Below are 14,137 nucleotides of genomic sequence, written 5' to 3'. Positions count from 1 at the left end.
CGATCACAGTGCTAGAGATGATAAAGGAGGCGAAAAAGATATTAAAAGAATAACTTTTCAAAAACGAACTACCATTATTTGACTAATAAATCTTCCACTACCACTAACACGCTTTGTTCTGTGTACTGAATATTTAATAGTTTGGCCCTACAAATAATCTCTGTTTACAGAATAGATGAACATTGAATAGATCATTTTGCTACAATAGCACGCAGCAAACTAATGTTAACTTTCAAAAAATTGCTGTCTTTTGAGATAAAGTACACAGTGTGCTCACAACAGAAAACTCAAAATTACATTTGATGAATCCTTGAGACCAAACACAGGTCCTGAATGTATTTCTTATGTCTGGCTTTATTTGAAAAATGTGCACTGTTTTCCTCAGCTTGTAGTTTTCTTATTCTCCTCTTTTATTAGCACAATGATGGCACATCACCATCACCAAAAGTATTCATGCATTGCTACCCTCTGCAGCTGATAGAAAACTGCTTCACAGCACACCGAATACATAAACACATTTAGCTTGTAGGGGTCAAAAACTAAACGAGTGACCCTCGATTATTTTTAAGATATTCAAATTGCGTATTCTTGTTATCATAATTTAAATATCTTGTTATGTTAATGTAACAAATGTTTTTCTTGTCATTGTGATTTAAATGGTGAATAACTGTGGGTGCAATCTCAGCGTCAAACGTTGATTAATGTAAAATCTAATGTGATTATCAGTCGTGATCTCGACTGACTCACATTTCCGCTTTAATCTGCCTCCAGCGTGACTCCACTATCAGGTCTACTGCAATTGCCTTTCATGAAGGTAACAGCAATTAAACTGAAGTTGTGACCTTGAAAAACCATTAATTTTTTATCTCGAGATAACACGATAATTAAGGCAGGATCTTGAGATTAGAGGAGTTAAAAAGCCTGTGGAACAATGGTGGTGCACAGGACTGCTGAGGTCACAGATATTTGGCTGAAACAAGACCTGACTGTCTGCTAACTGAGTGTTTAATGACCAACTTTTCCTATCCCAGTCTGTGATCTCACCGAAGACCATTTACCTGATTTAAGTCATGAGAAAACCAATTTATTATCTCCTTGTAATGAGCTGCCTTAATTGCAGCTCATGAGAAAACAAAGTTTCACAATATATTTTGAATAAAAAGATCAAATCCTAATGGAGCAATCATAGAGTTAAAAATAACAATGAACATCAAAAACATAAATAATGATCGCTGCTTGGGAGGTTAATGCACATCACCAATCTGTTTTTCTTATCGCATTATCTGATTGGCTCAGTCATTTTAAAGGGAGCCAAACCACATCTAGTCTCTCCAACTGTGCGGTTACGCAGATTTCTTTTGGTATTATTCAGGCTGCTGAGGCTGATTCATCTTCTTACAGGAAGTTTAGCCAGCGTTTGTACGTCTACAGTGTGCAGAGTGTGAATTCGGCTCTGCAAGAGTGCCAATTGTAATCAGTAATAACCAGACCTCCTGTTGTTCTCACAAAAGGGAGGGGGTGTAAGATTGTTTTGTATGGGTTCAAAAAGACCCACAAATTGATCTGGGACCCAGGATCCCTTGAGCCCAAGGTTCTGTACTAACATGCCTGCTTTTGTGTCGGTCTGTCTTATGTGCTGCTCTTTGACTGGTTGGAGTCCCAAAGGCTATTTTTAGACTTATTCCCACAACAGCCAAGTCCTTGATATGCCTGCGCAAAGGCCTATAGGAGGAGATATCTTTCATTGTCTGTTAATGTGGACAGAATGGATTGACTTTTTCGTTCAAAGGACAATGCCCCGAGCCATATGCTTTTATCGCACTACTGCAGCACAATTGGTTTAACCTAAAACACACACACACACATACACACAACCGCTGCATGATTGTTCTTTCTGAGTTGTGGGATTTGGTGGATGACTGTGAAGGCGTGGAAAAGACCCAGTCAGAAACACCACAAATTAACTTTTTTTCTTTGTCGACTCCTTTTGTATCCTCACCTTAAAAGGGCTCTGTGGAGCCTCTGTGTTGTGTTGGAAGCCAGTCATTAGTTCATGTTCGCAGTAAAGCAAAGCTTGTGTCTAATATTGCACGTTAGCCCAATGCTACGTAGCTAGCTGACATCAAGATACAAGCTTTATAGCAATGCTCCAGTTTACTGTCAGATCGTTAGCAGAATAAAGAGCTATAAATGTCATATTGCCTCTCTTATTCTTATTATAAGCTGCTGAGTAACTAATTGCGGGCCGTAAAGAAGGCTACAAAATGATGGTAGGGTCAATACATTCAAAGGTACATGTACAGTTGGCTCCACGCCATCTGGAAAATATAACCAACATGCGAAACGAGTTGCAAAGGGGATTAACTGTAACTCTAAGGTACTCATGTACTAATTTGTTACTTTTCCCAATGCAGTAACGTAACAAGTTACTTTTTAATGGCAGTAATCTTGTGACATAATGAGTTATTTTCAAAAGTAAAGTTACCCAATGCTGATCTCAATAATCAACTTCTTATGAGAAAATACTGTTATTATAATGTCTATCAGAGACCATGTTAGTATGTATAGATGGCATCTTGACAACTGTAGAAACTGATTTAAACTCATTTATACATACTGATTGTAGTCTACTGGACAGTAACTCATCTGCATTAATTTGACCACTGTATGTAAGCTCACTGTACTCATATCAAATAACTGTTGAAAACATTTTTGTAACAAATGGCAGAAGTCTATAAAAAGTTCATATGGTTTGCTTTGAAACTCACGAATCCACTACACAGAGCAGAATATGTGCATTTATCATGGTCCACTCTTATGAAGCTTAAGTTAATAAATCAGCTTGTTATCCCGACAAATCGTCCTTTTGTTTTATTCAAGTTCATTCAAATTCATTCAAGTTTTGTTTGTTTTTACACAAAGCACACAAGCTTTGTTATATCAAGATAACAAAATAATTAACTCCTGATCTTGAGATGATGGCATTTAAAAAATATTTTAAGCATGGCTGTTCTTTTATATGTCATGGTCAAATGTCATGTTTTGTTTTGCTTCTAATATGTGTTGTTGTTGTTCTGAAATCTGTCTGCAAACCAAATTTTATATGCTAAATTACAGAATAATGAGCTGATTTGAATTAAACTGAATACAAGTTATTTGAACCTAACTTATCTGAGCTGAATTTAATTGACTTAATTAAATTCTGACTTGATTTGACACAGCTGCACTGGAAAAAAGATGAAAACAAATTAAACAGCACTATTGTCAGAAAATTAAAGATGATCATGATCAAAGTGCGGGGACATATCTACAATAGAAAGAAATAATGTGCGCTCATGCCACTCAGACAGCCATATACAGTATAACACTCTTAAAACCTGGATATTTTGTCAACATGACCACCTCGTTTTTAAGTTGGTGTCTTTTTAGCATTCAGAACATGGACCAAATTTATATGCATATATAAGTGAAATAAATTGGTGAATTCATCAAGATCAAATTACTATGCTACATTTATGTCCTGGACCTTTAGTAGTGAAGATGTCAACTTCAAAATAATTGATAATGAACTGCTCGGTAACAACTTCTGATGGCTGCTCCCATCACACATTTAGCCACATAAAGTCCTGCAGTATGAGAGCTCCGGTTTGCCATTTAATAATATAAGTGCAAAATTTCCGTCCGAAACGAGAGGAAAATAAATGGGCTTTTTGAAGCTCAGGATTATATTATATGAAAGGAGATGAAAATCAGTCCCTCATGCTTGGTATTTTTCTCACAGATGCCCTTCTTTACATCTAGAGTGGAAAAACTGGATGACTGTGCTGTTTTTCTTTCTCTTTCTTTCATTTTGTTTGTTTGTTCTCACTTCAGGCTCTCTCTTACCGTAATCACAACAGTCAATATGTCATTAGGCAACACAGCTTGATGTCATGTCAGTTCAGCCTAGGGTCAACGCGGATATTAACCGTCTTATTTCTCATTCTGTTTTCATTGCTCAGCCACTCATGAAATTCAAACGATGCACGAAACTGCCGACGCCAGGCTGTGTAACACCTGACCCCTGAAAATGAGGAGGAGGAGGAGGAAGACCGACGTCTGTATGTAAATCTTCAGTGCACATTTGACCGCTGAAGGAGACGATGGTGCCATTATCTCGTAGTGCAGCATCTGTGTGTGTGTGTGTGGGGGTGTGTGCAGTATGTACTGTATGTATGGGCTATACAGCTCTGTAAACCGCAGGGATCAGAAGCGATCAAAGGGTTAATTGACTGTTAAGCCTCCATGCTGTAGAGATCAAACACTTTCAAGTCTTACGATCACAATCAGCATCTTCTTCATGCAAAGCTGCTAGATCCTCCCTGGCAAGGTCACCGCTGATAGAACTTTGGATTTGTTGGGGTTTCTTGGGTTTCTTGCGTTTCTGTGTCGACCTGCATGTCTCAGATCAGAGCTGGCGTTAGTGTGTGCGAAACTCAACAGACTCTGTCATAATGGAGACAATACTTTTATATTAATCCTCTGTTGTCATGGTGAGGCCTTATGGAGATGTTGCTTTGATTTACTGAAAGAAAATTAAACATCCAAAATGTTTGTATTCATCATTTGTAAGAACTAAAAGTACTACTTTGTGATAATGTGCGATGGTGCTTAAGATTATAGCCTGCAAATTACAGGCTGTAATTAGTGTAAATATTGCAAGTATGAATGAAAGACTTGGGAAAGGAAGAGGCCTACTGAAAATAAGCAGTAACAAAGTGGATTTTATGAAGAACCTACAATTACACTGTACTGTAAGTACATTTAAATGATCCGTATGAAATAATTATGGGGTACAAACTAAGTGTGGCAATGAAAAAAATATAATTCTAACATAAAATATGATAAATTGACCTTCATAATGCATTTACCTGGAAGGAGTAAAACCATATTAGCTACAGAAATATTTTATTGTTCCTCAATCATTCCAATATTATCCAAAATACCATTATGCAATATGTATGTCAGGGAGAGCTATAAAGCTTTTATTTAGAAGCTTCAGAACCACAGAGCTTAAAGTGAACAGATCTACTCACTGTGTACACTTTGTCATCTCTTGTAAAAGTGATATAGACATAATTTGTTTTCTGCATAATAGTGGTTGCTGTGCAGACTACACTGGCTAATTATACTGGAATACGTCATTCTATTTGGTAAATTCAGTGGAAAGTGAGTGAACAAGGGAAGGAAAGAAAGAAAGAAAGAAAGAAAGAAAGAAAGAAAGAAAGAAAGAAAGCCATTTTAAAAAAAATAATGTACTGTACTCCCCTTTAGATGGCGTGCCTCAGGGGGCATAGTGGCCCATAGAGCGTCCAACCCACCAGTTGCTCCAGATCACCAGTCCTACTATGTTGGTATGTGTGTGTCCCTGGGTTTCTTCTTTTATACCACTTGTACACCAAAATTTAGTTCATATGCCAGATCAGACTTCATCCTGAGGACGTTTCAAAGTTACTGAAGACTGGGACATCTTGCTTCTCTCACATCTCTGCTGAGAGTTGCCCATAAGCTGGCACAATTCTTTTACTTCAGTTTCTTTCAAACTTGGAGCAGACTGTACAATGTTCAAGTGCTGCTTGAACAGAGACAGATGGAAAAAAAATAACAAACCAGTGGCATTAACTTCAACACTCATTGTGCATTGTGTCTGAAAAGGGCTGAAAATTAGGGCATACGCCTGGGGGTTGTGTTTTCATCACCGCTGACTGGAGCCGAGCCGATAAACACCTGTGACTGCTGCAGAGTAACATGACCTGGGGTTTTATAGGTTTATTGACCAGTGTAAAGAGAAGATAAGGGCAGGCAGGCAATAATGGGACAGGTAAGCGTCACATAGTGCCATTAATTCATGAATCGCCCAGAGAACCTGATATGGAGAGTCTAGCAAAGAGGACTGCCACTGTACATAAAAGACTAAAATGTGAAAGTGCTGGTGGTGTGTACCATTAAAGATCAAGGAACTACTTTTATTTTACAGCCTTACACTGTTATAGGAGCTTCATCCCATACCTCATACTGTTACTGAAAAGTAATATCCATTACCTCAGTTGACATAATTACACATGCATGCCTTCCTAAAAAAGTGGGTAATCAAAACATGGATAAGATGAGAATGCCATTGGTTAGTGATGAGTAGCTATATGTGTTGGCCTCTTTAACTGCTTTTGGTCTGGTAACAAAGCAGGACATGAAAGCTCTTCTGGTTCCTCTACAACATTAACATTGATCATCAGATGGATCTTACATTGGACCACAAAACTACATGTCTGTAGTATTTTATCATCTATCATGTTAATTCTAATTTCATTTGCAATATCATCAATATTTCACAAAGAGCAACAATACAAGTACAAAAAACATACAAAGAAACATGATTCTCACCCATCACATGAAATGCACGTACCACTTCATACTTATCACAATAACTACAAAATACCATCAAGAGTACCAATACAAGTACAACAATTATGAACAATTGTACTTATATTAGCTTTCACAGGAAATGTGACTTCTACCATTTCACAGCTCTTTCCAAACGAGCACGGAAAATGCAGTGCAAATTCAATAATGTACAAAATATATACCTCACATAATTTTTTAATAAATTATATTCAACGGTAATTTCACTGAAATATCAATACAGTTAACACATTTTCCTGTTTTACTGCCTGTAGTAAAAATATTACAGTACCCTTAGAATATTAAAAAGCCAACAGTGTCATTTAGTTTAATGTGCCTCTTAAACACCAAGTTTTTATACCTCTGTCCCCCTGACGTCTTCTTCCTCTGTACCTGCATATTTGTCCAACTGCGTATTTTTTGTTTTCATGTATATTTACAGTTGTGCTGATATTGGCAAGCTGTTATCTAAAGTGTTGCAAAACATTTTTGTATTCTTCTACTAAATCTTTCTTAATTTTATCCATCAGGTTTGCTTGTACTGTGTTTCAATTCTGATCGCACAAACACTCTTAGCTGCACAGACTTCATTCAACTTGATGAATAACACCTGTAAAAGTGCACATGTGTGTTCGTGAGACTTGATTGGCATAATGAAAGCCACCGAACTGCTGCGTAAGGCTGTTGTTCTCCATTTTGTGACAAAGTTTCAATTAGAAAAATGAGGAAAACTGAAGAGTGTGAAGATGATATGCACAGTGAGGTCCTTGTCCTGCTGTTGTTAATGAGCAGATGAAAACAAAACAAATTGCACTGTCACTTGTGGCATTTAATGAAAAAAATATAAATTACTACAGCTGTCAACCCTGCATCATCACAGAGCTGCACTGAGACAGGAATAAAGGACAGGGTTTGACAGGAAGTCAAAAAAAAAGGTGACCAAAGAATTCCTTGGAGTAGAGTGGCTAAAATGGGAGATGGTCAAATTGACCTGATGTCACACAGATGGACGACAGCATACGTGTCATTACAGGTGATGTCACACCTGTAGTAGAAATGTGGAAATGTGAAAATGTTCCTAACAACTGCTGACTTGTGGAGCGGCCAAAATACTCCTGACAATATATAATTTTACATGAATTGACTTTTCATTTTTTAATCAAACAAGTTGTCGGAGGACCCCATCAAATTTACAAAATGTACAGAGTTTTATACCATATTGGACCTCCAGTACATATACATGACTTTGAGCTCAAATGATCTGTTCTTCCACCCAACATTTAGAAGAAGGTGGCCTTTAAGGGAATTCACACCTGGTATTACCATCTGTCACAAGTGGACAGCTTTAAGCCCAGCAGTTCAGTGGATCTCACATCCCCGCTCTATGAGCAAATATACACGTACATCACTGGAACAAACAAATACAATGTTTTTTACACAAAGACAGGAATATCTTCATATAAAACATTTGTCGAAATAACAAGAAGCCTCAAATAGGTTAGACTGTGTTGTGTTGTTGTGACAGTTTCTCCGCAATTCTCAAAATTTAGTGATTTTTTTAAGGGAGTCTTTCTTCACGGGCGGGTGTAAAATTTGACATGTTTACCGTCAATAAAATGTTTTCTTTCAGAAATTTAGTGTAAATGATGAAATCACTTCAAACAGCTCCTAAATGTTGGCAGGTAAGACGCACTAGAGTTGTTGCTGGTCTCGGCCCAAAAGATTGAGAACCCCTGCTCTGACGAACCACATCTATCAGCTCTATCCCACTGTTACAGAGACCTTCTCTGGCAGTGGTGTGTGAAGGTGTGTATGTGTGTGTTAGTATCAGGATCAGAGAGTGACAGCTTTCCTATGTTCCAGTCCAGATTAACTCGGACTCTCTCGAGCTTCCCCTTCACTGGGAGAACAGTGGGTCGTGCAGGTAGCCACCACGCTGAGTATTCACTTTTATAGAACCGTATCCTCCATAATCCAGACTGTATGAGCCCCTTTCTGTTGACAGACTCTGCTAACACACCCAGTGCCCAGCCTGTACTGTCTCCAACCTTAACGTCCCAGCTGTGAGCTCCTGAGTGAAAGCCCTTGGAGCCCAAAACACAGAAGTAATCTTTAATCCTCTCTGGGTTCGCAGGAAGCTGCTGTCTCTCCGCACATCTCACGGCGGTAAGATGTTCAGACATGACAAGGTGCAGACCGGCTGTGTTTGGATCCAGAGTCACAGGAGTGTAGGGGGCCATCTCCTTCATCTTGTCCCAGATGTTAAAGGTCAGGTTTCCCAGGTGTTTGGGCACGTCTATCAGGGCTCCTGAGGGCGACTCTGGGTCATCCTGCAGGGAGCTCTGCTGGACTCTTTCCACTGCAGCCTTATGGTTGTGCAGGAATGAGACGTCTTCAGCTCTCAGCTCCATCTCTGTGGCTGTGACTGTGTCTGAAAGAGCCGCTATCTCTCTGCTCAGAGCCTTTATCTTCTCCCTCATCGTCTGACTCTTCTGCTCCTCTTCCTCCCACAGGGCAGCCATCCTGGCCTCCTCTTCCTCTAGAAACTGATGAAGCCTCTTAAACTGTGCCTTAACCTGCCTCTCTGTGTGTCGTGACTGGACCTTAATGGGTTCCACTGTTTGATCAAACTTCAGTTTAACTTTCTCAAAAAGCTCCACTGTGTCCTGTAAGAGCTTCAGAGATCTCTGGAGCTCTTCTCTGTGGTCCGGTGCGGCTTCTTCCACGGGTCTGAATCTATGGTCTGTGTGTATTTTTGAATCGTATGTGACAAACTGGCTGCTGATGGTCCAGACAGAAGAGTTTAAGTTTCTCAGATTGAACTCTGCAGCGAGCCTGTGAATCTCACCCCTGTAAGAAGGCCTCACACAGATTATTTAATGCAAAGTCTAAAGGCGACTCTTCCTTTTAAAATCTTCTCTTACAAAGTGGACACTGGCATGTTTGCTTCTCCCTCCACCAGCTCTTCAGACAGCCTTCACAGAAGCTGTGGCTACATGACAGCAGGACAGGGTTCTCAAAGATTTCACAGCAGACAGGGCAGCTGAGATTCATTTCTGACAGGGAAGCCATTTTCTCTGAGTGAAGCTGAAAAAGCAGCAGATGAAGAGTCAGTCATGGCTCCACTCTCTCCTCTGGTGGTTTCACTGAAATGTAATTTTACTATGACTCACATTATTTTCTTTTTACTCACATTCAGTGTGTGGTTTGTCAGCAAGTTGAAGTAACAGTGTTGTCATTCTTCTCCTGCAGCTGTACTCACTTGGAGTAAATTGTTGGTTTGTCGTGAAGATGAATCTTCATTTTGTCTCTCTTGAGTGACTCTTTTTCCTGGTGTGTCTCAGGTGAGTCAGCTGAGGGGTGGAGCTTTGTCAGACCTGCTCTGTGTAATACTGAAGCTTTACACACAGCAGTGTGTTTCACTCCAAAGTGTTTATCTGTCATTGCTCAGAGAGGATTGTGGATTGATTGTGTGTAGAGAAACAAGGCTTGGCCTCTATATCATTTGCTTGTTCAAATAGACGCATATTCATATGGAGCACATATTTCAAACTAAGTATTCCCCTTTGAAATATCTGGACCTTCTTTCTTTCGTCCTGCCCTGACAGTCTTTGGCTCAGTGAGGGGATTTATAATGTTGAATTGTCATATTATTTTTGCCTTTGGCAAAAGACACTAAGATATGTGCCAGGTCTGTGTTCTCCAGAGAGAATGATGTTTGAAGGTTTGTTTTTGTTTATTTTTTATTACATGGACAATTTTCATTATAATGCTTCAGTTAACATTTCTATAAACAAATTAGACATTTGCAGGGAACCTTTCTGAGGCAGGTTTTCTGCCTGAGGGACTTCCACTTTGGCATGTGCAAAGAAAAATAATAACAAAGCCTTTGCTGGCCGACACGCTACGCACCTTTATGTCCCATTTGTATATTTTTCTTACATCTGTTCATTACGGCTAACATAAGATTCTTGGTTTAAATTGATGTCAGCTGTGGTTTGTTTAATGGGTTGGGTTGTTTTTCAGACTAGAGTTGGGGAACTTCAACAGAGACACAACTTAGTTACGGACGTGCTGTGCAGACAAAGACCCTTTTAAATGGAGGAAGTTTGACAGACACCCAGCATGGACGTCGAGGTTGATTTACCCACTCCTCTCACTGGAGACAGACGGAGCCAGTTGGAGGCTGCTATTAAAGCAACAGACTATGCTGCTGTTAGAGAGACACTTAAAGTGCTGTTTGGATCGGGGCAGGTCTTGGATCACCTCAGTGCCAGCCTTTCTGCTTGTGCTTGGGGATGTTTGCCTCCGACGGGAGCCAGTTCATCAAGGATGCGTTCCTGGACTACAGGGAAGCTGCAAGTTTTGGTGCTTCCAGGCTTGACTGTTTCAGAGAGACACAGAGACACAGAAAACCATCCGTCTGGTCTGTGTCAGACTACTGGCCAACAGAAAGCTGTTGACAAGGTGATGGTGTTTCTGCTTTCCTGTATTTTGGAGCCACAGACCTCTGGTTTGGTCCATGATGGAGCTTTTGAATTCAGCCTTCAGCGCTGCCAAGCTAAACTCTGCTGGGGCTCACAAGAGGCAGAAACTGTGACATAACAAAGTTGTTTCTCATCTACTGCTTGTCCACTCACTTATGAGCAAAATTATGCCTGCCGCTGCTTCAGGAGCACCTGCTTTGTGTCAGCACTGCTTCCTCCTTTGTTTTTTATTCCCCGTTTGATGACCTGTGGCAGGTCACACCAGCGGCTTCTAATTAATGTTAAGTCCGTGAGTAATTAATTCAACATGTCTGTGCTCTCTGCAGCTTGGTGTCTTTACTTCACCAAAGATTATTTGGGAGGGAAGATCCTCCACTGTGTAACGCCACTGTGCAATCACAAGTAGACTGAATGTTTCTGTTGTTCAAACATGCAAACAAAACTTTATTTATGTCGCTCATGTTCTCCCAGGTGGAGGCACAATGTGATGCACAGAGCATGAGCTGTGACGTAAAAGTTGAAAAAAATAACCAGTCAACAGAGTGATATGTCTTCCCTCTAGCAGATCGTGACAATTTAAGACACATTTTTAACCAGGACCTCCAATACTTGGTGTGCCAGATTTAGTGGTCAGGTTATCAAATCAACATTTTGATAAATATAAGTCGGATTGGGTCCGACTAAAGAACTCGGATCAGAATCGGGGCCACAAAAATTTTACAGGACATCCTCGATTAGGCTCATCATTTGCATCAACTGTGTACCTTGTTGTTCCAGATCCTGGTTGCTGAGTCTTGGAGAAACCAAGGATGAGGTTCCTTTACACTACTCAGTTGTGCCTCATTTAATAGAATTATCTAGTTAATTTAGTCGTTTCATGTCTGTTGCCAGTTTAGTTCATTTTCTCAGGCTCATGCTGGCTGATGTTTTGTATTTGCCTCCACCTATCTTAGGTTTTTGTAAGGAATTATGTGTGCAACATTCACAGGTGATTTGGCAGAACTGAATTTATAACAATTATAATTGCAGATTACATTCCAACTGTGCTGACGAATAGAAAGTGAGAAACTTCTATCTTCTTCTATCTAACTTCTCATCTTTTTTGATGACTTTATTACCTCTGCCATGGAGGTTTTGTTTTCACCCCTGTCCATTTGTTTGTTGTTTGGTTGGTTAGTCGGCATGATTACAGAAAAATTACTGAACAGATTTTCATGAAACTTGGATGGAGGATGAGTCTTGGCCCAGAATAAACTCCATTAACTTTTGGTGCGGATCCGGACGGGAAAGGATGGATCCTAAAATTCTTTCTCACATTCTTTATCATTGTGTTTTTCAACATTTTCTTTAATTTCTCAGGGAATAATTCATGGATCTTGATGAAAAAAATCAGGCATATTTAAGATGTAACTGTGGAACTGATGGCTTCTAAGAAAGCTGGACTGATTAACATTTTATAAATGACTTACTGACATTTCTGCAAACCTTTTGGCTCATTACAAAATAAAAAAAAGCCAATTGCATTTTTTTTTACAACCTGGCATCCCAAAAGTGGTTTCATTACCTAATTACTGATCTTTAAGGATTTAGTAAATGGTTGGTTAACCCTTAATAAAGCCCCTAAAACCCCTTAAAGAAGCTCCTCCTAACCTCTATCTAGCCTGATTGTTCCTATGCTGCAGTTTCTCCTCCACTTGGAACAGCAGCATACTGTGGCGTGAGTGTAAATTGCACGTTAACACTGGACTTCTGTGACTGCTGTAACACATCTGTGCGTCTGAGACCAGGTGATGTGTGTGTGGATGTAGGTACCAGTGCATTTGTAATCCAGAGGTCTGCCAGAAGTGCAGGAGCGAGAGGGAATTACCATCTGTTCGTCCTCTGCCAACATCCAACGCAGTACTAACCGTCTTCCTCATGCATAATTACCCTCACACTCATTCCATGAGGCTGATTCTTCTTCATGAGATTGCCTCAGACGTTGCCTCGGCTCACTCTTAAAGCCTGATTTAGCAGCAGATTACAGAGTTGGATTAACTCCGCCGGGAGTCAGGAATTGCCTTCAAAAGCAGACCCCAGGTCAGTGGAGGGCTGTTTCCCCTGAAGGATCAGGTCTGGATTCAGTAAGGCTATGTTAAGCTCTGCTGTGGGATGAATGACAATGGGCACATTGTGAATTAATTTTAAACTGTTGTTAATCAGTTCCTTCACACACTTGACCTCCTTTTCATGTTTTAAGTGGTTTCCATAATTTTAATTTGCTATAGCAGGTATAAAATCCACTGTTTTTGGTTGTGAGTAGTCATACAGTCATATCTGGCAGAATCAGTGCGTCTTTAAGACACAAAGCTGTTTATTATCAAGAAATCATAGACAGAAATTAGCATGGAGCTCTTTTGACTGTCCTGTCATATCATACTGCCAGCATGGCTGTCCGCAGGCCTGAGTCCTACAAGGAGAGAATCTTTCACTGCTTACAGAGAATGTCTTGTCTGTCTAGACATTTTAGTTTGCAGAGACGCTGGGAGATTGTCGATAGCCTTCTCTGTCAGGTTGACAGGGGTAACTGCTTCTTTTCTCTGCTGTTTCTACATGAATCCTGAATTCAAGCCGAACAGAGGACTCGCCTAATTCAAAGCCAGAAACACACAGAGAGCAGTAGATGGAAGACGGATTCCCGCTGAAGACAAAGACAGAACTAAAGAGCATACAAAGATAAGGAAAGACTTATCTAAGGAAGGACAAAAACAAGAAACGATGAAGAGGAGGTTTAGTATTCTCCTCGTGTGCTTTGTAAATGTCCCTGCCTTTTTTTTTTTTATCAGATGCAAAATGTATTAGTGCCTGCATTTCTCTCTATCTCTCTTTCCCCCACTCTATTTCTTTCTCTGTCAATTTCAAAAGGCTTTCTTCCTATCTCCAGATCTTCATTCTTCTCCATTTTATCCTTTTCTGTCTCTCTTTTTAATTCTTCAGGCAGTCAAAGCAGAGCAGACGTCATGCTCGGAGAACAAAACAGAACGCGCTGTCAGTGAAACTGAGCCTCAGCATTGCACATCCTGTCTTTCTCATTTTCTCTCCTTTCGCTTCCTGTCTCTCTCTTTTTCTAATCAAATGGTCCACCTGCCTTTTGGGTTGTTTTTGGAGGGTTATCTCACTGTAGGGGCTTTCATATTTATCCACCTCTCCTCTCCTCTCCTCTCCTCTCCTCT

The 14,137-nt window shown here is 40.0% G+C and overlaps 1 pseudogene; it reads right to left on the bottom strand.

Annotated features, from left to right (window-relative positions):
- Positions 1-8,210: 8,210 nt before the first annotated feature.
- LOC141012925 (E3 ubiquitin-protein ligase TRIM35-like) lies at positions 8,211-9,510 on the bottom strand (annotated as a pseudogene).
- Between the last annotated feature and the right edge of the window lie 4,627 nt (positions 9,511-14,137).

Source organism: Pagrus major, chromosome 18 (assembly GCF_040436345.1).
Source record: "Pagrus major chromosome 18, Pma_NU_1.0".
NCBI lineage: Eukaryota > Metazoa > Chordata > Actinopteri > Spariformes > Sparidae > Pagrus > Pagrus major.
This window is presented reverse-complemented; position numbering and strand designations above follow the sequence as displayed.